The sequence below is a fragment of the Schistocerca cancellata genome, chromosome 6 (genome assembly GCF_023864275.1).
Source record: "Schistocerca cancellata isolate TAMUIC-IGC-003103 chromosome 6, iqSchCanc2.1, whole genome shotgun sequence".
NCBI lineage: Eukaryota > Metazoa > Arthropoda > Insecta > Orthoptera > Acrididae > Schistocerca > Schistocerca cancellata.
Genome location: NC_064631.1, coordinates 112801839 through 112827149, shown reverse-complemented (window position 1 = coordinate 112827149; position 25311 = coordinate 112801839). Strand labels below are relative to the sequence as shown.

The following is a 25311-nucleotide window of genomic DNA, read 5'->3' as shown; positions in this document are numbered from 1 at the left end:
AAATTTATGAGTTTTATAATTTCGCTCTGGTGGACACCGCAATAAGAGGACGAAATACAAATCCCCATCTAAAATATAGTTAAAGCCCAACGGTACCGACTGGCCGCCGTGTCATCCTCAGCCCACAGGCTTCACCGGATGCCGATGTCAAGGGGCAGGTGGTCAGCAAACCGCTCTCCCGGCCGCATGTCGTTTCCGAGACCGGAGCCGCTACTTCTCAATCAAGTAGCTCCTCAGTTTGCCTCACAAGGGCTGAGTGCATCCCGCTTCCCAACTGAGCTCGGCAGACCGGTATCCCACTGCTAGCTCAGCCCGACAGCACTTCGGGGATCCGACGGAAACCAGTGTTACCACTGCAGCAAAGCTGTTGGGGGAAAAAAAGTGACGAGTGTACAAATAATAACTGGTGTCATAGATTTAGCATCTGACTGCAATAATATGTTCCGCCAATGAAATGTCCTCAGCTAAAAAAAAAAAAAAAAAAAAAAAAATCTGAACGTTAATGTACGTAATAATTACGTGATCAGCGCACCGTTCAAAAGCTGCAAAGTATGCAAATCTATTGGCATCACTGGTTTAAGTACAGAGTGGATCGTCCCGGCGGAGGTTCGAGTCCTCCCCCGGGCATGGGTGTGTGTGTTTGTCCTTAGGATAATTTAGGTTAAGTAGTGTGCAAGCTTAAGGACTGATGACCTTAGCAGTTAAGTCCCATAGGATTTCACACACATTTGAACATTTTTGAACACAGTGGATCCTCCCAATAAAATTACAGGCACTGCGGCACAAAGTAACGAAATTTCTACCAGTTCTCAGAACATCAATGATGGCTGCAGTAGCTGGGGCATTTTGTGACTCTAAACATGCCACTCGAGGATGAATATAATGCAACTGCTGAGTACATTACAATGTCACTATCGTCTTGTTTCTTGAGAAGACAACGTCTGTTTGTGGTTGTCGTATTTTCTGTTCTCAGACCGTTCTTTCGTGCCCTCCCTGCGGGTTCGGGGGTTACAATAGGACCGCGGTATTCCTGCCTGTCGTAAGAGGCGACTAAAAGGAGTCTCAAACGTTTCGGCCTTATGTGATGGTCCCCTGTCGGGTTTGACCTCCATATCTCAAAATTTTTCCGAAGAGCGAGCCGATTTGGGAAGGGCGCCTTACTTGGTGCATTGTGTCCATGTTGTGTTGAGAACTTTCGCCATCTTATTCGTCGTTGCATTGCAGTCCTGCCCGCTCTCCATCGCTTGGGCATGAATACGCTCCTGCGTGCACTTTCTGCCAAGCACTGTGCAGGGCCATTTTCTGCACTGACGACGTCCATGGACCACATGTCACCTAACATCCAGCACGGTAGCCAGTCCGTTGTGGTGGGGCCGCCATGTACCCTCTTGGTTGTAGCCCCCTCACAACACAGGGATCGCTCTACTGATGCCTGCGCGTTAACTCCCCACGTATGCCAAGGAGTAGATGCCTATCGCCCTGGGGCATCGGGACTCCCGGCAATGGCCATCCTGCCAGGTGGCCTTTGCTGTGGCTGGGTGGCGCCCGTGGGGAGGGCCCTTGGTCGGAGTAGGTGGCATCAGGGCGGATGACCCGCAATGAAGCGTGGTACATCATCTCTCGCTGGCGGCCAGCCGTCAGCAGTCTCTAAGCGTTCCAAAGCTCACTTTAAGGCTAATGTGTATGACCCCAAATCGTTCCCCTCCCTGGCCACACCATGGGAGGAACGAAAGGCTGTGAATGAGAGCGAAAGATACTCGCTCCGGTATCTCGTCTGTACCAGAGCTGACGGGGACTCGTTTGTGTCTGTGAAGCCTCAGTTCTTTGTCGAACATTTAGAGGACAAGTTCGGGGAGGTGGAGGGCTTGTCCAAGATGCGGTCTGGATCGGTGTTGATAAAAACGGCATCCTCTGCCCAGTCACGAGCCTTGCTGGCTTGTACGAAGTTGGGGGATGTGTCTGTTACTATCACCCCACATAACAGCTTAAATATGGTCCAGGGAATTATTTTTCATCGCGATCTCCTTTTACAGTCCGATGACGAGCTGCGCGCCAACCTGGAGCGCCGAGGTGTCCATTTCGTCCGGCGCGTCCACCGGGGTCCGAGGGATCGTCAAGTTGCCACCGGTGCCTTCATCTTGGCCTTCGAGGGTGACACGTTACCTGAGAAGGTCAAGGTGATGGTGTACCGTTGTGATGTCAAGCCGTATATCCCTCCCCCGATGCGGTGCTTCAAGTGTTGGAAGTTCGGCCACATGTCTTCACGCTGTGCTTCCGACCTCGTCTGTCGCGATTGCGGTCGACCTTCCCATCCTGATCATCCCTGTGCGCCGCCTCCAATCTGTGTGAACTGTGGTGTGCACCATCCGCCTTGCTCGCCAGACTGTCCGATTCTGCAGAAGGAGCGGAAGATAATGGAAATCAAGACTCTCGACCGCCTGACGTACACTGAGGCGAAGCGGAAATATGATCGGCTTCATCCAGTGCGCATGACAGCTTCTTATGCCGCAACTGTCACTCCTTCTACAATTCCATCCACTCCAGTCAGCTCTCAGAGTCGAAGTCCCACACCTGCCCCCTTGATGGTGGGGGGCACTAAACCTCCTGTTGCTCCTGCTCCATCTACTTCAGGAGCAACACCCCCTCAACCATCGGGGACATCAGTCCCCCTTCCCAGCCGGAGAAGCGTAAGACTTCTTCGGCTACTCTCGTCAGGAAGGGGTCCCTTGGGGACCTCCCTTCGCACGTTCCGACCGGTTCCAAAGCCGACAGCCACAAGTGGCTCAAACAACCGCCAGTCCCTGGTCGTCGGGACTCACGGTCATCGTCTGTCCCTGAGACTGACCCAGTGACGCCCTCCCAGCCTGAACCACCCAAGGCGCAGTGCGAGAAGCAGAAGAAGAAGAAACTCACCAAGGCTACCGTCATTGCGGTGGCACCCATTCCACCGCTTCCTACAAGCTCTGCGTCTGAGGATGAGGTGGAGATTCTGGCGTCCACTGAGGACATGGATCTCGCCAGTCCCTCGGATGCAATAGATAGCTGTTGTCCAGGTGGTGACTCAGTAGCAGCAGGGGCCCCAGAGGCGTAATCTGCCTCCCCAATCCCTTCACGCCTTTCCCATCCATGGCTAATACCATCCTCCAGTGGAACTGCAGCGGTTTCTTCCACCATCTAGCTGAGCTCCGCCAACTTATCAGCCGTCATCCTTTCCTTTGCATTGCTCTGCAGGAAACTTGGTTTCCAGCAATGCGAACCCCCGCCCTCCGTGGCTATCGGGGTTATTTTAAGAACCGGGCAGCTTATGAAAGGGTGTCTGGTGGCGTCTGCATATATGTCCTTAACTCTCTTCACAGCGAGTTTGTACCTCTACAAACAGCTTTAGAGGCTGTCGCTGTTCAGGTGTGGACGCCACAGGCTATTACCGTCTGCAGTATTTACCTTCCACCTGATGGTGCTGTTGCGCAGCATGTCCTGGCTGCTCTGATAGCCCAACTGCCGCCACCTTTTTTGCTGCTGGGCGATTTCAATGCCCACAACCCTCTATGGGGTGGGACTGTCTCCGATGACCGCGGTCGGGCCGTGGAGCATGTGTTGGCTCAGCTCGACCTTAGCCTCTTGAACACCGGTGCTCCAACGCATTTCACTGTGGCCCATGGCTCGTTCTCGGCCATCGATCTCTCTATTTGCAGCCCTGGACTTGTCCCATCCCTCCACTGGAGAGTGCATCCTGACCTGTGTGGTAGTGACCATTTTCCCATCTATTTGTCACTGCCCCAGTGTCATTCTTCTGGGCGCCTGCCCCGCTGGGCTCTCCACACGGCTGACTGGCCGGCTTTTACTTCCGCTGCAACCATTGAGTCTCCCCCACAGGGTGACATTGACGAGGTGGTGCGTGTTTTAACCACGTCCATCATTTCAGCGGCCGAGGCTGCCATCCCCCGTTCTTCTGGCCACCCTCGGAGGAGGGCTGTACCCTGGTGGTCGCCGGAGGTTGCTGAGGCTATTCGCGACCGTCGGCGGGCTCTCCAGCGTCATAGGCGGCACCCGTCTCTTGAGACCCTCATCACCTTTAAGAGGCTCCGTGCCTTCGCCCGTCGTCTTATTGCACGGCGTAAGCAGGAGTGCTGGGAGAGGTATGTCTCATCCTTGAGCTCCCATGTCTCCCCCTCGCTCGTGTGGTCCCGGATCCGGCGGATTTACGGATACCAGACCCCTATGGGTGTCCCTGGGCTCTCCCTGGACAGCGCTGTCTGCACAGACGCTGCCGCCATTGCTGAACGGCTGGACGCGCAGTTTGCTCAGAGCTCTGCGACTGCATCCTATCCCCCCGCCTTTCGCTCTCTAAAGGAGCGAGCCGAGCGGACGCCGTTCTCATTCCACACGTGTCGTTCTGAAACATACAATGCTCCTTTCAGCGAGAGGGAATTCCTCTCTGCCCTCACCGATTGCCCTGATACAGCGCCAGGCCCAGACTGCATCCACGCACAGATGCTGAAGCATCTCTCCAGGGACTGCCAGAGACACATCCTCACCATCTTTAACCGCATTTGGAGTGAGGGCGTGTTCCCGTCGCAATGGCGAGAGGGTGTTATTGTCCCCATCTTGAAGCCCGGTGCGAACCCACTAGCGGTGGACAGCTATCGTTTTGTGCAAATTGCTCGAACGTATGGTGGGGCGGCGTTTGTGTTGGGTCCTTGAGTCGCGCGGTCTCCTCGCTCCATCCCAGGGTGGCTTCCGTCGGGGACGGTCTGCCACGGACATTTTGGTGCGGCTGGAATCTGCAGTCCGTACGGCCTTTGCCCGACGTCAGCATCTCGTTGCTGTATTTTTCGATCTGCGGAAGGCGTATGACACCACATGGAGGCATCACATCCTCGCCACGTTGTATGAGTGGGGTCTTCGTGGTCGGCTCCCGGCTTTTCTTCAAACCTTTTTATTGCGCCGCTCTTTCCGGGTGCAAGTCGGTGCCGCCTCTAGTTCATCTTATATACAGGAAAATGGGGTCCCGCAGGGCTCGGTGTTGAGTGTCTCCTTATTTCTAGTGGCCATTAATGGTCTGGCTGCAGCCGTGGGGTCGTCGGTGTCTCCTTCTTTGTATGCCGACGACTTCTGCATCTCATTTAGCTCCACGACTACGGGAGTCGCCGAACGCAGGCTGCAAGTCGCCGTTCGCAAGGCAGCATCATGGACTCTGACTCATGGTTTTCAGTTCTCTGCAGCCAAGACTCGAGTTATGCACTTCCGCAGGCGTCGGACGGTCCACCCTCATCCTGAACTTTACCTCGACGGCCACCTGCTTGAAGTGGTGGACACTTGCCGCTTCTTGGGACTCGTGTTTGATGCCCGGCTCACATGGGTTCCTCATATTACTCGGCTTGCAACTGGCGCTTTTCGTACCAGCCCCGTGGATAGTCTACTGGTGGAGGCCGGGGTTCCCTCGCTGCGGATTCACCGCCATCGACTGCTCGCCGACTATGCTGTCCACGTGCATTGCTCGCCAGACCATCCCAATCGTCGCCTGCTTTTCCCTGCCATGGTCCTCCATCTGCCCGAACGGCGACCTAGGTCTGGGCTTTCCGTAGCTGTCCGTGTCTAGTCCCTGCTGTCAGAACTGGGGTCGTTCCCTCTTCTGCCTCCCTTCCGGGTCCGTACACCTACGCCTCCCTGGTGTTTGTCCCGGCCGTCCGTCCGTCTGGATTTGGCACAGGGACCTAAGGACTCGGTTCCGCCTGTGGCCCTCCGTCGCCGTTTTCTTGCGCTCCTCGACTCATTTCCGGGCTGTGAGCCTGTCTACACTGATGGTTCCCTGGTTGATGGTCGCACTGCCTACGCTTTTGCTCACACTGCCCATGTTGAGCAACACTCCTTGCCGGCTGGCTGCAGTATTTTTACTGCAGAGCTGGTGGCCATCTTGCGCGCTCTTGAGCATATGCGTTTCTGCTCAGGTAGGTCCGTCGTCATCTGCAGTGACTCCCTGAGCAGCCTTCAGGCCATCGACCGCTGCTATCCCTCTTCTCCTCTGGTGTCCTCTATTGAGGAGTCTGTTTCCGCCATTGCCCGCTCTGGTCGTTCGGTGGTCTTGGTTTGGACGCCAGGTCACGTTGGCATCTCGGGGAACGAACGTGTTGACAGGCTGGCCAAAGGGGCGATCGACGCCCCAGCTTTGGAGATCGGCCTCACAGCTCGCGACCTGCAGCTGGTGTTGCGCCGTAAGGTGCTTGGGGTGTGGTCTGTTGAGTGGCATGGCATGACAGCCCAGAATAAACTGCGGGCTGTCAAGGAGGCGGCCGATGTGTGGCGCTCCTCCCTGCGGTCTTCTCGCAGGGACTCTGTCATCCTGTGTCGGCTCCGCATCGGCCATACATACCTGACGCACGGCCATCTTTTACGTCAGGAGGATCCCCCCCTGTGTCGGTGTGGGTCCCGGCTGACGGTTGCCCACATTTTATTGGAGTGTCCCCGACTGCGCACCCTTCGGCAGTCTTTTAATTTCCCGGGCACCTTGCCTTTGATTTTATGCGACGATGCCTCCATGGCTGACAATGTTTTACATTTTATCCGTGCTAGTCCTTTTTATGGATCCATTTAGGGGGGTCCTGCACTTTTCCGTTTCTGTGTCTTTTGTCCTCGCGTCTCTCCATATTTGTTGCTGTTTTGGTGTCTCATCGGATGGTTGACTCTTTCCCTTTTTTGTTGTCGTGGTCAGTCAACCAGTCTCCGGCCATCTTCTTTTCTTCTATTTCTTTCTGCTTGGTGTTCGTCTGTACTCTTCTTGTCTGTAGTGTTCGTTGCCTAATTTGTGTTCTTTAGGACCTGGGGGGGGGGGCAGTCTCCTTCCCCTTGGGGTTTTATCTGCTCTGCGACCTTGTCTCGCTTGTTTTTTGGAATGGGGGACTGATGACCTTAGCTGTTTAGTCCCCCTTAAACATCCCAACAACCACCACCACCACCACCACCCTCCCGCAGATTCTCATCGCTCGCCCAGCTACTGCATTCCCCCAACGGAAGCTGTGTGGCTGCTCAGATGTTCTTTGCGATAGGCATGCTACAGATTTTCACAAAGTAATTGATAAAACCATCTCACACAAGCTGCCCCTCTTTTCCCACCAGTCAGCAACCGTTCATGATTTATTGTCTTCGTTTATAAATATTAGTTGAATACTTTAAGTATGACCAAAGAAACGTCTGTAATCGGACCATTACATTATCCGATCAAAAAGTCACTTATGATTTCTTCGTCAGTAGATATTCTTATCAGGATACTATTGATAGTGTCGCAAACTCCACTAAATTTAAGCTAATAAGGACATCCTTGCAGCAAAAATCACCCAAAGTATTTCTCCACACGTTATACTGTACTTAACGTATGCTAATCTAATGTTCAGTACTACACGCATTCTAGTCTTTTGTCCGTTGGCTATTTGATTAATGAGTCACAAATCATGCCGTACAGTTATTTGGAAGTAACAGCATGTAGACATATGTAGTTGAGGGATAACTTCAGTGTGTCAAAAACAGGGAAAATACATACCTAATTATTCAGCTGTGAAAAGAGTATTAATGATATTTGTGACTTTTGATTCGTGAAGATATTTGTTCAGTCTTTGCATCTTCATCTATTGTGGAGCACCAGCGAATCAAATGTCGGTGAAATTACGGTGAACGTCCTTTTATGATCATTTGCAAGTGTGAAAAATCCTGAGTTCCATCGTGGTTCTGAGATCACTTTAAACTGTAGATTCTCGAAAATCTGGTCCTCTAAGTCAAATCAAAGGCCGGTAAAACTATCTGTGGAGTATTACGTATAAAGTTTCACGTTCTTCAATATTTGGTGAGTCACTATGTCACATAGGGATCATAGAATGAATTAATGTTGTATGCGTGAAGTTTCTTGGAATCTTAAGCTGTAAATGGGTTCACCGAGAGTGTCGTAGATCGCACAACGTTTAAACACACGTACAGCAGGGAGACCGTACCCACCAATAAGTACCTGATGTATTGGAGCGAATGATTACAAGCACGTCCGTTAAAAGCAAGCGGCCTTGTGATTGGGATGTATCTCCCTTAACATCTCAGAAATGCAGAGAGACACGTGAAGGAACGCTCACAGATTTTTGGACGTAAATCCAGAATGCAAGCCACTGGCGAGCCAACAGCACACAGTGGGAAGTGCTGCGAGATTAGACAACACGAGGTCGACACGAGACGACCCCTAAAAGTGTAATGCGTCAAATTTAAAGCGAATTATCGTGTGTTGTCGCCTCATATTATAATGGGAGTTGACTGTTTTTTGGGAAGACTCGAGAGTTTATTTGTGAGTTTGTAAAGCTTTATTATACGTGTTTTACTACAGATTTTGTCGCGTGATGTACGAGAATAGCAGATTCCAGTCAGATCAGCGAGTTTCCTACGCCCAGCCGACTGCAGAGTCGCGTCGTGTGGCAAAGATGACAGCTACGGAGTAGCTGGCCTCTACAAGATCACGCCGAGAGCAACTAAGAAGAAACGCCTATTGGTCAGTATAATTTAAAAATATTAGAAAATTTTATTCACACCTATTCGCCAAATATACATATTACAGTAGATAAAATATTAAACAGAGTCATTACTGAGGGGAATGTAAAATTTTAGATGGTTATAAAACATAGTACTGGCAGTATGTTTGGATTTGGCAATCAAATTGTTGCTAATGATGTTCCTAAAGTTATTTCATTCAAGTCAATTGACATTAATATTCATTTGGTTGTTGTCTGTAATAATGATGATTATTTTCACCAAGAAAATAGTATTACTGCTTCATTCCAGCCTGATGCACAATTTGGTGCTCCAATAATTCATGATCTACATTATTCTGTATATATTCAAATTTTTAATACTAGTTAAGAACTGGAAATACCTGTAACTGATGAAAATGATGCATTGATTGATTCTGATGGTGCTAATGTAACTGTTGTTTTAGAAATGTCTCTGTAAATTTTAATCCTTTTAAATGAACAAGATCGAGAACTATTAGTTTTACTCATTCCCAATAAGGACACAGAGATTAACATAAATATTGGAGGTGCTTGGTTTCATTCTCATCAAGCTCATCTGTACATGAGCTTCAGTATTATTGGAGCTGATGGTACAGATTATCCAATATATCGTGGAAAATCCAATGAAAAATTTATGTGCATCTATGTGGCAACGCTATTCAAGGTAACCACCATAAAAAAAAAACGAAACAATGTTTAGTATATAATGGAGCATCCTTTTATTTCCTCATCTAATCTTATGCAATTGATATCGCCTCCAGTCAACGAATTAACCATGGAAAACCATATCCTCAGTAATGGGAAGATAAAAAGTAAGGAAAATGAAATTATGGGTGCCTGGCCTATCGGTCTGCATCACCCTCAGTGTTGAAGTTGTTAGACCCCATACACCACTGTGGGGTTCGGCTTGCAACTGGCGCTTTTCGCACCAGCCCCGTGGATAGTCTACTGGTGGAGGCCGGAGTTCCCCCGCTGCGGATTCGACGCCATCGACTGCTCGCCGACTATGCTGTCCACGTGCATTGCTTGCCAGACGATCCCAATCGTCGCCTGCTTTTCCCTACCATGGTCCTCCATCTGCCTGAACGGCGACCTAGGTCTGGGCTTTCCGTAGCTGTCCGTGTCCAGTCCCTGCTGTCAGAACTGGGGTCGTTCCCTCTTCTGCCTCCCTTCCGGGTCCGTACACCTACGCCTCCCTGGTGTTTGTCCCGGCCGTCCGTCCGTCTGGATTTGGCACAGGGACCTAAGGACTCGGTTCCACCTGTGGCCCTCCGTCGCCGTTTTCTTGCGCTCCTCGAATCATTTCCGGGCTGTGAGCCTGTCTACACTGATGGTTCCCTGGTTGATGGTCGCACTGCCTACGCTTTTGCTCACGCTGCCCATGTTGAGCAACGCTCCTTGCCGGCTGGCTGCAGTATTTTTACTGCAGAGCTGGTGGCCATCTTGCGCGCTCTTGAGCATATGCGTTTCTGCTCAGATAGGTCCGTCGTCATCTGCAGTGACTCCCTGAGCAGCCTTCAGGCCATCGACTGCTGCTATCCCTCTTCTCCTCTGGTGTCCTCTATTCAGGAGTCTGTTTCCGCCATTGCCCGCTCTGGTCGTTCGGTGGTCTTGGTTTGGACGCCAGGTCACGTTGGCATCCCGGGGAACGAACGTGTTGACAGGCTGGCCAAAGGGGCGATCGACGCCCCAGCTTTGGAGATCGGCCTCACAGCTCGCGACCTGCAGCTGGTGTTGCGCCGTAAGGTGCTTGGGGTGTGGTCTGTTGAGTGGCATGGCATGACAGCCCAGAATAAACTGCGGGCTGTCAAGGAGACGACCGATGTGTGGCGCTCCTCCCTGCGGTCTTCTCGCAGGGACTCTGTCATCCTGTGTCGGCTCCGCATCGGCCATACATACCTGACGCACGGCCATCTTTTACGTCAGGAGGATCCCCCTCTGTGTTGGTGTGGGTCCCGGCTGACGGTCGCCAACGTTTTATTGGAGTGTCCCCGACTGCGCACCCTTCGGCAGTCTTTTAATCTCCCGGGCACCTTGCCTTTGATTTTATGCGACGATGCCTCCATGGCTGACAGTGTTTTACATTTTATCCGTGCTAGTCCTTTTTATGGTTCCATTTAGAGTGGTCCTGCACCTTTCCCTTTGTGTGTCTCTTGTCCTCGAGTCTCTCATATTTGGTTGCAGCTTTTAGTGTGTAGTCGGTTGGCTGACTCTTTCCCTTTTTTTGTTGTCGTGGTCAGTCAACCAGTCTCCGGCCATCTTCTTTTCTTCTGTTTCTTTCTGTCTGGTGTTCATCTGTCCTCTTCGTGTCTGTCGTACTCGTTACCGCATTTGTGTTCTTTTAGGGCCTGGGGGGGAGTATCCTTCCCCTAGGGGTTTTATCTGCTCCGCGCCTTAATGTCTCGCCTGTTTTTGGAATGGGGGACTGATGACCTTAGCTGTTTAGTCCCCCTTAAACATCCTAACAACCACCACCACCACCACCCACTAAATGTTCCCAATAAGGACACAGAGATTAACATAAATATTGGAGGTGCTTGGGTTCATTGTCATCAAGCTCATCTGTACATGAGCTTCAGTATTATTGGAGCTGATGGTACAGATTATCCAATATATCGTGGGAAATCCAATGAAAAATTTATGTGCATCTATGTGGCAACGCTGTTCAAGGTAACCACCATAAAAAAACGAAACAATGTTTAGTATATAATGGAGCATCCTTTTTTTTCCTCATCTAATCTTATGCAATTGATATCGCCTCCAGTCAACGAATTAACCATGGAAAACCATATCCTCAGTAATGGGAAGATAAAAAGTAAAGGAAAATGAAGAACTTCTTCCACTAGACTTGCTTGGTGCGTTCTTTACAGATTATGAAGAAATGATGTGGGAAGGTGACAACAGCTTGTAGTTCTGGTGGAAATGATGTACTTCTTCAATGAGCTGACCGTGATCAAGCTACTTCCCAAGAAAGCCAAAACTGCTGAGGGTTCAATGGAACTCCATGTTGCTGTGGTTAGATATGATCCAGAATATTCACTTGAGCTAGACCAAGAAAGAATAAAAATCTGAACATACCCATATCTTTCTTTGAATCAAAAGCCATAGTCTTTACAGGATTGAATGCAAAGAGAAATTTTCAGCTAGATATAACTAATTACTACAAATTCTGGAGAATTTGGTTCACTTTATCTTACATTTGTTGTTTCCAAACAAATCAAAGAAATAATGAGTGGATTGACTCTTCCTTGTTATATTACAACAAACTACAAGATATCTATTAAGAATTCTAGAAATGAAGTTCTTTCTCAAGAAACGCAGAATGTAGATCCACCAAACAGATACCTGAAGCCATATGATGCTTTCCGAGGTTATGAGTGAGTAGAGATGCGTCGAGCAGTTATTTTGTAATATCAGATAGCACAGTTACAGTTATTTTTATATCAGTTATTTGTAATGGTTATCAATAACTGCCAGTTATTTTTCACTACCGCATTCACCAGATGTGATGCAGTTAAATAATGGAGTAGATGGAATCAGTCAACTTACTTTAAGAATATAACTGTAACTGCAAGTAGTGCGAAGTGACAGGAATGTCGTGTGAGTCTTGCCATAACCTTAGCTAATTAACTGTCCAGTACACATCAGTCGATGTTTGAACTGTTACTGGTGTTTCGTATTATGTGTACTGAGATAATCAGTCACTATTAGAAATATTATCCTTGCAGCTGCAACAGAAGGTACACACAGTATTCACAGCACTGTTACGGTGAAATGTTAAAATGTTCTTTAAGTATGAACTAATATTTAGGCTGAATACTGTGAGTAAAATTCGAAACTTAATTTCTAATATTGTTCACTTAATGGAACAAGCGTAGGGCCTTGTAAATCAACACATAAATATAAATCATGTGAAAGATATGTTCACTTCTGCACAAGATAGTCTATTTGAGGGAACTGTCAGTACAATAATCAAGTTTTATGTGAAATGTGGGAAACTTCTCAGTTTCTTCAGCTACCGAGAGGGTCTTAATTTTTTGATGGGAGAATGACTAATTACATTTTTTCAAGCCTTCAGTTTGTTGTGTACCTCTTATGTTTGGCAATATAATAAGCAGCATTCCTGTGGATGATTGGTTGTGTTATCACAATAACAGTAAACGATTTACTGATGTGTTTGATCTGGTGACGATGCATTTGGCTACCTTAAGTTAGTCATAGTGACTCTATCCTGCTCCTCCCCCTTTTGGCCAACTTCACATTTTCATTCTTATTGTGGCCAGTCTGATAGCAGCAATAAAGGCTAGTTGGCTACCTTAAGAGAATCGTAGTTACTCCTGTCCCCCCCTGCGGGTTCGGGGGTTATAATAGGCCCGCGGTATTCCTGCCTGTCGTAAGAGGCGACTAAAAGGAGTCTCAAATGTTTCGGCGCCTTATGTGATGGTCCCCTCTCGGGTTTGACCTCCATCTTTCTAAATTATTCCGAAGAGCGAGCCACTTGGGGAAGGGCGCCTTACATGGTGCATTGTATCCGTCGTGCAATTAGACCTTTAGCCGTCTTTCTCGTCGTTGCAATGGTGTCCCGCTCGTTTTCGATCTCTTGGGCGATTACCACGCTGCACTCTGCAGTGTTTCTTTTAACTGCGACGACGACCTTGGCCATTTTTGCACCTAAGATCCAGCACGGTAGCCAGTCCGTTGTGGTGGGGCCGCCATGTACCCTCTTGGTTGTAGCCCCCTGACAACACAGGGATCGCTCTACTGATGCCTGCGCGTTAACTCCCCACGTATGCCAAGGAGTAGATGCCCATCGCCCTGGGGCATCGGGACTCCCGGCAATGGCCATCCTGCCAGGTGGCCTTTGCTGTGGCTGGGTGGCGCCCGTGGGGAGGGCCCTTGGTCGGAGTAGGTGGCATCAGGGCGGATGACCCGCAATGAAGCGTGGTACATCATCTCTCGCTGGCGGCCAGCCATCAGCAGTCTCTAAGCGTTCCAAAGCTCACTTTAAGGCTAATGTGTATGACCCCAAATCGTTCCCCTCCCTGGCCACACCATGGGAGGAACGAAAGGCTGTGAATGAGAACGAAAGATACTCGTCCCGGTATCTCGTCTGTACCAGAGCTGACGGGGACTCGTTTGTGTCTGTGAAGCCTCAGTTCTTTGTCGAACATTTAGAGGACAAGTTCGGGGAGGTGGAGGGCTTGTCCAAGATGCGGTCTGGATCGGTGTTGATAAAAACGGCATCCTCTGCCCAGTCACGAGCCTTGCTGGCTTGTACGAAGTTGGGGGATGTGTCTGTTACTATCACCCCACATAACAGCTTAAATATGGTCCAGGGAATTATTTTTCACCGCGATCTCCTTTTACAGTCCGATGACGAGCTGCGCGCAACCTGGAGCGCCGAAGTGTCCATTTCGTCCGGCGCGTCCACCGGGGTCCGAGGGATCGTCAAGTTGCCACCGGTGCCTTCATCTTGGCCTACGAGGGTGACACGTTACCTGAGAAGGTCAAGGTGATGGTGTACCATTGTGATGTCAAGCCGTATATCCCTCCCCCGATGCGGTGCTTCAAGTGTTGGAAGTTCGGCCACATGTCTTCACGCTGTGCTTCCGACCTCGTCTGTCGCGATTGCGGTCGACCTTCCCATCCTGATCATCCCTGTGCGCCGCCTCCAATCTGTGTGAACTGTGGTGTGCACCATCCGCCTTGCTCGCCAGACTGTTCGATTCTGCAGAAGGAGCGGAAGATCATGGAAATCAAGACTCTCGACCGCCTGACGTACACTGAGGCGAAGCGGAAATATGATCGGCTTCATCCAGTGCGCATGACAGCTTCTTATGCCACAACTGTCACTCCTTCTACAATTCCATCCACTCCAGTCAGCTCTCAGAGTCGAAGTCCCACACCGGCCCCCTTGATGGTGGGGGGCACTAAACCTCCTGTTGCTCCTGCTCCATCTACTTCAGGAGCAACACCCCCTCAACCATCGGGGACATCAGTCCCCCCTTCCCAGCCGGAGAAGCGTAAGACTTCTTCGGCTACTCTCGTAAGGAAGGGGTCCCTTGGGGACCTCCCTTTGCACGTTCTGACCGGTTCCAAAGCCGACAGCCACAAGTGGCTCAAACAACCGCCAGTCCCTGGTCGTCGGGACACACGGTCATCGTCTGTCCCTGAGACTGACCCAGTGACGCCCTCCCAGCCTGAACCACCCAAGGCGCAGTGCGAGAAGCACAAGAAGAAGAAACTCCCCAAGGCTACCGACATTGCGGTGGCACCCATTCCACCGCTTCCTACAAGCTCTGCGTCTGAGGATGAGGTGGAGATTCTGGCGTCCACTGAGGACATGGATCTCGCCAGTCCCTCGGATGCAATAGAGAGCTGTTGTCCAGGTGGTGACTCAGTAGCAGCAGGGGCCCCGGAGGCGTAATCTGCCTCCCCAGTCCCTTCACGCCTTTCCCATCCATGGCTAATACCATCCTCCAGTGGAACTGCTGCGGTTTCTTCCATCATCTAGCTGAGCTCCGCCAACTTATCAGCCGTCATCCTTTCCTTTGCATTGCTCTGCAGGAAACTTGGTTTCCAGCAATGCGAATCCCCGCCCTCCGTGGCTATCGGGGTTATTTTAAGAACCGGGCAGCTTATGAAAGGGTGTCTGGTGGCGTCTGCATATATGTCCTTAACTCTCTTCACAGCGAGTTTGTACCTCTACAAACAGCTTTAGAGGCTGTCGCTGTTCGGGTGTGGACGCCACAGGCTATTACCGTCTGCAGTATTTACCTTCCACCTGATGGTGCTGTCGCGCAGCATGTCCTGGCTGCTCTGATAGCCCAACTGCCGCCACCTTTTTTGCTGCTGGGCGATTTCAATGCCCACAACCCTCTATGGGGTGGGACTGTCTCCGATGACCGCGGTCGGGCCGTGGAGCATGTGTTGGCTCAGCTCGACCTTAGCCTCTTGAACACTGGTGCTTCCACGCATTTCACTGTGGCCCATGGCTCGTTCTCAGCCATCGATCTCTCTATTTGCAGCCCTGGACTTGTCCCATCCCTCCACTGGAGAGTGCATCCTGACCTGTGTGGTAGTGACCATTTTCCCATCTATTTGTCACTGCCCCAGTGTCATTCTTCTGGGCGCTTGCCCCGCTGGGCTCTCCACAGGGCTGACTGGCCTGCTTTTACTTCCGCTGCAACCATTGAGTCTCCCCCACAGGGTGACATTGACGAGGTGGTGCGTGTTTTAACCACGTCCATCATTTCAGCGGCCGAGGCTGCCATCCCCCGTTCTTCTGGCCACCCTCGGAGGAGGGCTGTACCCTGGTGGTCGCCGGAGGTTGCTGAGGCTATTCGCGACCGTCGACGGGCTCTCCAGCGTCATAGGCGGCACCCGTCTCTTGAGACCCTCATCACCTTTAAGAGGCTCCGTGCCTTCGCCCGTCGTCATATTGCACGGCGTAAGCAGGAGTGCTGGGAGAGGTATGTCTCATCCTTGGGCTCCCATGTCTCCCCCTCGTCCGTGTGGTCCCGGATCCGGCGGATTTACGGATACCAGACCCCTATGGGTGTCCCTGGGCTCTCCTTGGACGGCGCTGTCTGCACGGACGCTGCCGCCATTGCTTAACGGCTGGACGCGCACTTTGCTCAGAGCTCTGCGACTGCATCCTATCCCCCCGCCTTTCGCTCTCTAAAGGAGCGAGCCGAGCGGACGCCGTTCTCATTCCACACGCGTCGTTCTGAAACATACAATGCTCCTTTCAGCGAGAGGGAATTCCTCGCTGCCCTCGCCGATTGCCCTGATACAGCACCAGGCCCAGACTGCATCCACGCGCAGATGCTGAAGCATCTTTCCAGGGACTGCCAGAGACACATTCTCGCGATATTTAATCGCATTTGGAGCGAAGGCGTGTTCCCGTCGCAATGGCGAGAGGGTGCTATTGTCCCCATCTTGAAGCCCGGTGCGGACCCACTAGCGGTGGACAGCTATCGTTTTGTGCAAATTGCTCGAACGTATGGTGGGGCGGCGTTTGTGTTGGGTCCTTGAGTCGCGCGGTCTCCTCGCTCCATCCCAGGGTGGCTTCCGTCGGGGCCGGTCTGCCACGGACAATTTGGTGCGGCTGGAATCTGCAGTCCGTACGGCCTTTGCCCGACGTCAGCATCTCGTTGCTGTATTTTTCGATCTGCGGAAGGCGTATGACACCACATGGCGGCATCACATCCTCGCCACGTTGCATGAGTGGTGTCTTCGTGGTCGGCTCCCGGCTTTTCTTCAAACCTTTTTATTGCGCCGCTCTTTCCGAGTGCAAGTCGGTGCCGCCTCTAGTTCATCTTATATACAGGAAAATGGGGTCCCGCAGGGCTCGGTGTTGAGCGTCTCCTTATTTCTAGTGGCCATTAACGGTCTGGCTGCAGCTGTGGGGTCGTTGGTGTCTCCTTCTTTGTATGCCGATGACTTCTGCATCTCATTTAGCTCCACGACTACGGGAGTCGCCGAACGCAGGCTGCAAGTCGCCGTTCGCAAGGCAGCATCATGCACTCTGACTCATGTTTTTCAGTTCTCTGCAGCCAAGAGTCGAGTTATGCACTTCTGCAGGCGTCGGACGGTCCACCCTCATCCTGAACTTTACCTCGACGGCCACCTGCTTGAAGTGGTGGACACTTGCCACTTCTTGGGACTCGTGTTTGATGCCCGGCTCACATGGGTTCCTCATATTACTCAGCTGAAACAAAAATGCTGGCGGCACCTCAACGCCCTCCGCTGCCTTAGCCATACGTCTTGGGATGCAGATCACTGCACGCTGCTGCGATTGTACAGAGCCCTTGTGCAGTCCCGGCTTGATTATGGAAGCCCGGTCTATGGGTCTGAATCACCCTCAGTGTTGAAGTTGTTAGACCCCATACACCACTGTGGGGTTCGGCTTGCAACTGGCGCTTTTCGTACCAGCCCCGTGGATAGTCTACTGGTGGAGGCCGGGGTTCCCCCGCTGCGGATTCACCACCATTGACTGCTCGCCGGCTATGCTGTCCACGTGCATTGCTCGCCAGGCCATCCCAATCGTCGCCTGCTTTTCCCTGCCATGGTCCTCCATCTGCCCAAACGGCGACCTAGGTCTGGGCTTTCCGTAGCTGTCCGTGTCCAGTCCCTGCTGTCAGAACTGGGGTCGTTCCCTCTTCTGCCTCCCTTCCGGATCCGTACACCTACGCCTCCCTGGTGTTTGTCCCGGCCGTCCGTCCGTCTGGATTTGGCGCAGGGACCTAAGGACTCGGTTCCACCTGTGGCCCTCCGTCGCCGTTTTCTTGTGCTCCTCGAATCATTTCCGGGCTGTGAGCCTGTCTACACTGATGGTTCCCTGGTTGATGGTCGCACTGCCTACGCTTTAGCTCACGCTGCCCATGTTGAGCAACGCTCCTTGCCGGCTGACTGCAGTATTTTTACTGCAGAGCTGGTGGCCATCTTGCGCGCTCTTGAGCATATGCGGTTCTGCTCAGGTAGGTCCGTCGTCATCTGCAGTGACTCCCTGAGCAGCCTTCAGGCCATCGACCGCTGCTATCCCTCTTCTCTTCTGGTGTCCTCTATTCAGGAGTCTGTTTCCGCCATTGCACGCTCTGGTCGTTCGGTGGTCTTGGTTTGGACGCCAGGTCATGTTGGCATCCCGGGGAACGAACGTGTTGACAGGCTGGCCAAAGGGGCGATCGACGCCCCAGCTTTGGAGATCGGCCTCACAGCTCGCGACCTGCAGCTGGTGTTGCGCCGTAAGGTGCTTGGGGTGTGATCTGTTGAGTGGCATGGCATGACAGCCCAGAATAAACTGCGGGCTGTCAAGGAGACGACCGATGTGTGGCCCTCCTCCCTGCAGTCTTCTCACAGGGACTCTGTCATCCTGTGTCGGCTCCGCATCGGCCATATGTACCTGACGCACGGCCATCTTTTGCGTCAGGAGGATCCCCCCCTGTGTCGGTGTGGGTCCCGGCTGACGGTCGCCCACATTTTATTGGAGTGTCCCCGACTGCGCACCCTTCGGCAGTCTTTTAATTTCCCGGGCACCTTGCCTTTGATTTTATGCGACGATGCCTCCATGGCTGACAATGTTTTACATTTTATCCGTGCTAGTCCTTTTTATGGATCCATTTAGGGGGGTCCTGCATTTTCCGTTTCTGTGTCATTTGTCCTCGCGTCACTCCATATTTGTTGCTGTTTTGGTGTCTCATCGGATGGTTGACTCTTTCCCTTTGTTGTTGTCGTGGTCAGTCAACCAGTCTCCGGCCATCTTCTTTTCTTCTATTTCTTTCTGCCTGGTGTTCGTCTGTACTCTTCTTTTCTGTAGTGTTCGTTGCCTAATTTGTGTTCTTTAGCACCTGGGGGGGCAGTCTCCTTCCCCTTGGGGTTTTATCTGCTCTGCGACTTTGTCTCGCTTGTTTTTGGAATGGGGGACTGATGACCTTAGCGGTTTAGTCCCCCTTAAACATCCCAACAACCACCACAACCACCACCATACCTGACGCACAGCCATCTTTTACGTCAGGAGGATCCCCCCCTCTGTCGGTGTGGGTCCCGGCTGATGGTCGCCCTCGTTTTATTGGAGTGTCCCCGACTGCGCACCCTTCGGCAGTCTTTTAATCTCCCGGGCACCTTGCCTTTGATTTTATGCGACGATACCTCCATGGCTGACAGTGTTTTACATTTTATCCGTGCTAGCCCTTTTTATGGTTCCATTTAGAGTGGTCCTGCACCTTTCCCTTTGTGTGTCTCTTGTCCTCGAGTCTCTCATATTTGGTTGCAGCTTTTAGTGTGTAGTCGGTTGGCTGACTCTTTCATTATTTTGTTGTCGTGGTCAGTCAACCAGTCTCTGGCCATCTTCTTTTCTTCTGTTTCTTTCTGTCTGGTGTTCATCTGTCCTCTTCGTGTCTGTCGTATTCGTTACCGCATTTGTGTTCTTTTAGGGCCTGGGGGGAGTATCCTTCCCCTAGGGGTTTTATCTGCTCCGCGCCTTAATGTCTCGCCTGTTTTTGGAATGGGGGACTGATGACCTTAGCTGTTTAGTCCCCCTTAAACATCCTAACAACCACCACCACAACCTCTTTCCGGGTGCAAGTCGGTGCCACCTCTAGTTCATCTTATATACAGGAAAATGAGGTCCCACAGGGCTCAGTGTTGAGCGTCTCCTTATTTCTAGTGGCCATTAATGGTCTGGCTGTAGCAGTGGGGTCGTCGGTGTCTCCTTCTTTGTATGCCGACGACTTCTGCATCTCATTTAGCTCCACGACTACGGGAGTCGCCGACCGCAGGCTGCAAGTCGCCATTCGCAAGGCAGCATCATGGGCTCTGACTCATGGTTTTCAGTTCTCTGCAGCCAAGACTTGAGTTATGCACTTCTGCAGGCGTCGGACGGTCCACCCTCATCCTGAACTTTACCTCGGCGGCCACCTGCTTGAAGTGGTGGACACTTCCCGCTTCTTGGGACTCGTGTTTGATGCCTGGCTCACATGGGTTCCTCATGTTACTCAGCTGAAGCAAAAATGCTGGCGGCACCTCAACGCCCTCCGCTGCCTTAGCCACATGTCTTGGGGTGCAGATCGCTGCACGCTGCTGCGATTGTACAGAGCCCTTGTGCAGTCCCGGCTTGATTATGGGTGCCTGGCCTATGGGTCTGCATCACCCTCAGTGTTGAAGTTGTTAGACCCCATACACCACTGTGGGGTTCGGCCTGTGAACTGGCGCTTTTCGCACCAGCCACATGGGTAGTCTACTGGTGGAGGCCGGGGTTCCCCCGCTGCGGATTCGCCGCCATCGACTGCTCGTCGACTATGCTGTCCACGTGCATTGCTCGCCAGACCATCCGAATCGTCGCCTGCTTTTACCTGCCATGGTCCTCCATCTGCCCGAACGGCGACCTAGGTCTGGGCTTTCCGTAGCTGTCCGTGTCCAGTCCCTGCTGTCAGAACTGGGATCATTCCCTCTTCTGCCTCCCTTCCAGGTCCGTACACCTACGCCTCCCTGGTGTTTGTCCCGGCCGTCCGTCCGTCTGGATTTGGGACAGGGACCTAAGGACTTGGTTCCGCCTGTGGCCCTCCGTCGCCGTTTTCTTGCGCTCCTCGAATCATTTCTGGGCTGTGAGCCTGTCTACACTGATGGTTCCCTGGTTGATGGTCGCACTGCCTACGCTTTTGCTCACGCTGCCCATGTTGAGCAACGCTCCTTGCCGGCTGGCTGCAGTATTTCTACTGCAGAGCTGGTGGCTATCTTGCGCGCTCTTGAGCATATGCGTTTCTGCTCAGGTAGGTCCGTCGTCATCTGCAGTGACTCCCTGAGCAGCCTTCAGGCCATCGACCGCTGCTATCCCTCTTCTCCTCTGGTGTCCTCTATTCAGGAGTCTGTTTCCGCCATTGCCCGCTCTGGTCGTTCGGTGGTCTTGGTTTGGACGCCAGGTCACGTTGGCATCCCGGGGAACGAACGTGTTGACAGGCTGTCCAAAGGGGCGATCGACGCCCCAGCTTTGGAGATCGGCCTCACAGCTCGCGACCTGCAGCTGGTGTTGCGCCGTAAGGTGCTTGGGGTGTGGTCTGCTGAGTGGCGAGGCATGACTGCCCAGAATAAACTGCGGGCTGTCAAGGAGACGACCGATGTGTGGCGCTCCTCCCTGCGGTCTTCTCGCAGGGACTCTGTCATCCTGTGTCGGCTCCGCATCGGCCATACATACCTGACGCACGGCCATCTTTTACGTCAGGAGGATCCCCCCCTCTGTCGGTGTGGGTCCCGGCTGACGGTCGCCCACGTTTTATTGGAGTGTCCCCGACTGCGCACCCTTCGGCAGTCTTTTAATTTCCCGGGCACCTTGCCTTTGATTTTATGCGACGATGTCTCCATGGCTGACAATGTTTTACATTTTATCCATGCTAGTCCTTTTTATGGATCCATTTAGGGGGACCTGCACTCTTCCGTTTCTGTGTCTTTTGTCCTCGCGTCTCTCCATATTTGTTGCTGTTTTGGTGTCTCATCGGATGGTTGACTCTTTCCCTTTTTTGTTGTCGTGGTCAGTCAACCAGTCTCCGGCCATCTTCTTTTCTTCTATTTCTTTCTGCCTGGTGTTCGTCTGTACTCTTCTTTTCTGTAATGTTCGTTGCCTAATTTGTGTTCTTTAGCACCTGGGGGGGGGGGGGGGGCAGTCTCCTTCCGCTTGGGGTTTTATCTGCTCTGCGACTTTGTCTCGCTTGTTTTTGGAATGGGGGACTGATGACCTTAGCTGGTTAGTCCCCCTTAAACATCCCAACAACCACCACCACCACTCCTGTCACTTGCTTCTCCAGTTTGCTGATGTATTTCGCCTGGTAATGAGGCATTTGATACCTTAAGAGAGTCACAGTTACTCCCTCCAGTTGCTCCACATTTTTGGCATCTTCACATTTTATACTTAGTGTGAACTGTCTGCCAGCAGCGTTACGCAGCTATTTGGCTACCTTAAGAGAGTCGTAGTCACGACCAGCAGGTGCTCCTCGTGTATGCTGATGTGCTTGGTCTGGGGACGAGGTAGTTACTACCTTAAGAGTGTCATAATTACACCCGCCAGTTTCTAATCGTGTTTGCTGAAATGATGGAAAGGTGACGATTCATTTGGCTACCTTAAGAGAGGCATAGTTAATCCCGCCAGTTGCTTAAACTTTTTCATCATCTTCACATTTTCATGACTACTGGGACCAGTCTGACAGCAGCGATACACAACCAGTTGGCTATCTTAAGGAAGTCACACTTACTCCAGCCTAGTTGCTCCTCATGTTTTCTGATGTGTTTTTTCTAGTGATGAGGCATTTGGCTACCTTAAAAGACTGACAGTGACACCATCCTGTTGTTCTCCCTTTTTGGCCAACTTGAAAATTTCGTGCTTATTGTAGAAAGTCCACCAGCAGAGATACACAACTTGTGTACTTCTGACAGATGCTCCTCGAGTTTGCTGTTGTGTTTCGCCTGGTGAGGTGAAATTTGCTATATTAGCCGTGTATTACTTCCTGCAGCGCTCTTGCAGATGCTGCAGACCAGACCCCACGCCATTTGATGGTCACCGACATGGTGGTGATATATTGGACCGCCGGGAAGACCTCTCGCACCTTATCATGGATGGCCTGCTTGTCATACACGGCTGCCTTTCCATGTGACACCGATAAAGGGCGAGGTCGTCGCCGACCACCTGTGCATCAATAATAAGTGCTGCTTCGCCACGGACTGCCACAACATCTGGCTTCTTCAAACCCTAAGATGTACATAGGTGAGGTTCCAGCAGAATGTTGTAGCCCCTTCGGCGTAGGCCTCGCGCCAGGTAAGACGCCACTGCGTCATGTCGGGCAATGCGTGCCTCATCGCTCCTCCAACACTGCTGGATCACGTGGTTCACAGTCTCTGTGGCATTGCAGCCGCCCCGGCATCTGGTGTCACTCTCCCTCCCACGGAGGAGCCGTGCCTGGGTAGGCAAGGCATTAATCCTGGCACGCAGGCAGAAGACTAAATTGCGGCCTGTGACAAACTGCCGGGTTTTGGACACCCAGCAGTGTTGTCCTGGTGTTTGGGCAGACTTCTATAGAGCAGTGTGGTCGACTGACAGGTGCAGGCACTCGGTCCAACACCGCCCCAGTTGGTGGCTGGACTTAATGATGTCCACATTCCAACGTAGGGAGTTGTCCAGCTGAAGGATTTCATGTCAGAGGGAATCTTTGGAAGTTTCATCGGCAGCCATATCCTGGCTCTCCATCTTAGCGAGCCGCCTGCTGCAAAGAAAGGGACCAAACCAGTGGGCCGCCTGGACCCCCAGGCCCCCATGCAAGATGGGTAATGGAAGTAGCCAACATTTGTATTGGCTGGCAAATGCAGTCAAGATCTGATACCTGCACACACACAGACATCAAGAGCTGAGAGGGTCTTCAGACGAGTCCTGCCCAGGGCTAGACCATGGTAGATGCCTGGGAGGATTAATGAGCAGAGGGAGTACATTCACTGCTGAGGCTTAAGTGGAGCGATATTGATGGTGTCTGGCTACATCTTGACCTCCCGCCAAGGATGAAACAGGCTGTGTCCACACGTGGTGAATTGCAGTCCCAAGTACTTGAAAGTATCTCCCATCGCCAGTGCCAGTATGATGTTATTACCCGCACCAAAGATACCAGTCTCGTCGACCTTCGTCTTCTTCTCCCGGCCTGATGAAACAAGGGTGAGAGAGAAGCATTTCCAAGGGTTGACCTCGAGCCCGAGGTCGCTGAGGGCCGACGTAGCGATGGTGAGAAGCCCGTGCAATCCACCACGGGTCTCGATGAACAGTAAGAGGTCGTCAGCGAACGCTGCAGCATTTATTCGCCGTCCAAGGATGCAAGCACCAACTTGGGCAGGGAGATGGGATAGGAGCATGTCAATAGACACGTTGAAGAGGATAAGGGACAAAGGATCACCTTGCTGAAGACCCCTCGAATGCTGCACTAGATCGGACGATTTCCCACCCACACAGATCACTGTCGAGCCTGCCTTGTAGCAGCCCTGGGTGTAGTTAATGAATTCGACCAGCAAACCGTGGGCCCTCAGAAAATGACCAAGCACACCATGGCCTAGCGAATCGAAGGCCTTTAACACATCCAGGGACACTAAGTACAGCGATCTGCCAGCTCCCTGCGCCTGAGTGATCGCCAGATCTAGAAGGAAGGTGTTATGAAGCATCTCATCCTGTGGGATGAAAACCCACTGACGACCATCCAAGACACAGTAGCGCATCAGGTGGCCAGCTAGAGCCTTGTGAAAGGCCCTGGTCACCACCAAACATACTGTGATTGGGCGAAAGTCAGCAGGGGATGCTGCAGTGGTCTTCTTTGGCATCAAGGTTGTCTGAGTCTGAAGGAGATGGGATGGAAGGGAGCAGGAAAGGAGAAGGATGTTGAGAATTTTGAAGAACACCTCATAAGGAAGGCGAGACAGTAGGCCGGTGTAAGGCGATCTGGACCTGCAGCAGAGCTGCGAGTGGGGAGAGCAACAGCAGTGATGGGAGCCCACAGATCTTAGAAGGGCACCTCCTGCAAGAATGGCAGCAACTTCTCAGAGAGACCCTCACTGCATGGAGGCCGAGACCTTGCACCAGGTGTAGTGGTCTGTCCAGAACTCTATCAGCCCCAGGATGGAGGGTGGCTGATGGAAACGTGTGCCATCGAGAAGCCCACTAATGCAGTGTGTTGCATTCTTCTTAAAAGCATCTCGGACCATTGCATACTCCCATCTATGTCACGCTCGCTTTCGCTCAGGGGGTGTTGGGTCAGTGTACTCAGAGCTTGACGACCACCTGGCGCCTTGCTTCCTACTTCGTCCACGACAGACAGCAGTATTGCCTGGATGGTACCACAGCTAGTAGTAGGACCCAGAGCGAAAACAGCGTCAAGTTGCGAAATCGGCGGCCTGCGGAAGGGGAGTTCTGCTATAAAAGACCAGATAGCGACGTCAACGTCACCCCCATGCTGCGGAGACTGAGGCAAAGAAAGACATTCTGCAGGCACAACAGCAGGACTAAGAGGATCACAATCACTGCTGGAGAGCTCAGCGATGAAGGTTGCCACCATGTTCTTATAGGCCTGACCCCTACGCTGACACTTGATGGACTCCAGCGTATGCTCTCGGAAGGGCTTAATGAGTTCTTGGTTGAAGAACCATGGGTGGATAGGGTCGCTTATGGGCTAGGCGCAACAGCTCTTCTTGGAACCTCCTGGCCTTCTTCCTCTCCGCCTGGATCTCCACATTAGCATCAGCAGGATGGGCACGATGC

At 52.0% G+C, this 25311-nt stretch overlaps 1 long non-coding RNA gene across 1 annotated transcript; it reads left to right on the top strand.

Moving 5' to 3' along the window:
• Window positions 1–5997: 5997 nt before the first annotated feature.
• LOC126088589 (uncharacterized) lies at window positions 5998–21127 on the top strand. Its single transcript, XR_007519979.1, has 3 exons — window positions 5998–6098; window positions 10165–10283; window positions 21076–21127. It is a non-coding gene; the product is annotated as an uncharacterized LOC126088589 (long non-coding RNA).
• The last annotated feature ends 4184 nt before the right edge of the window (window positions 21128–25311 follow it).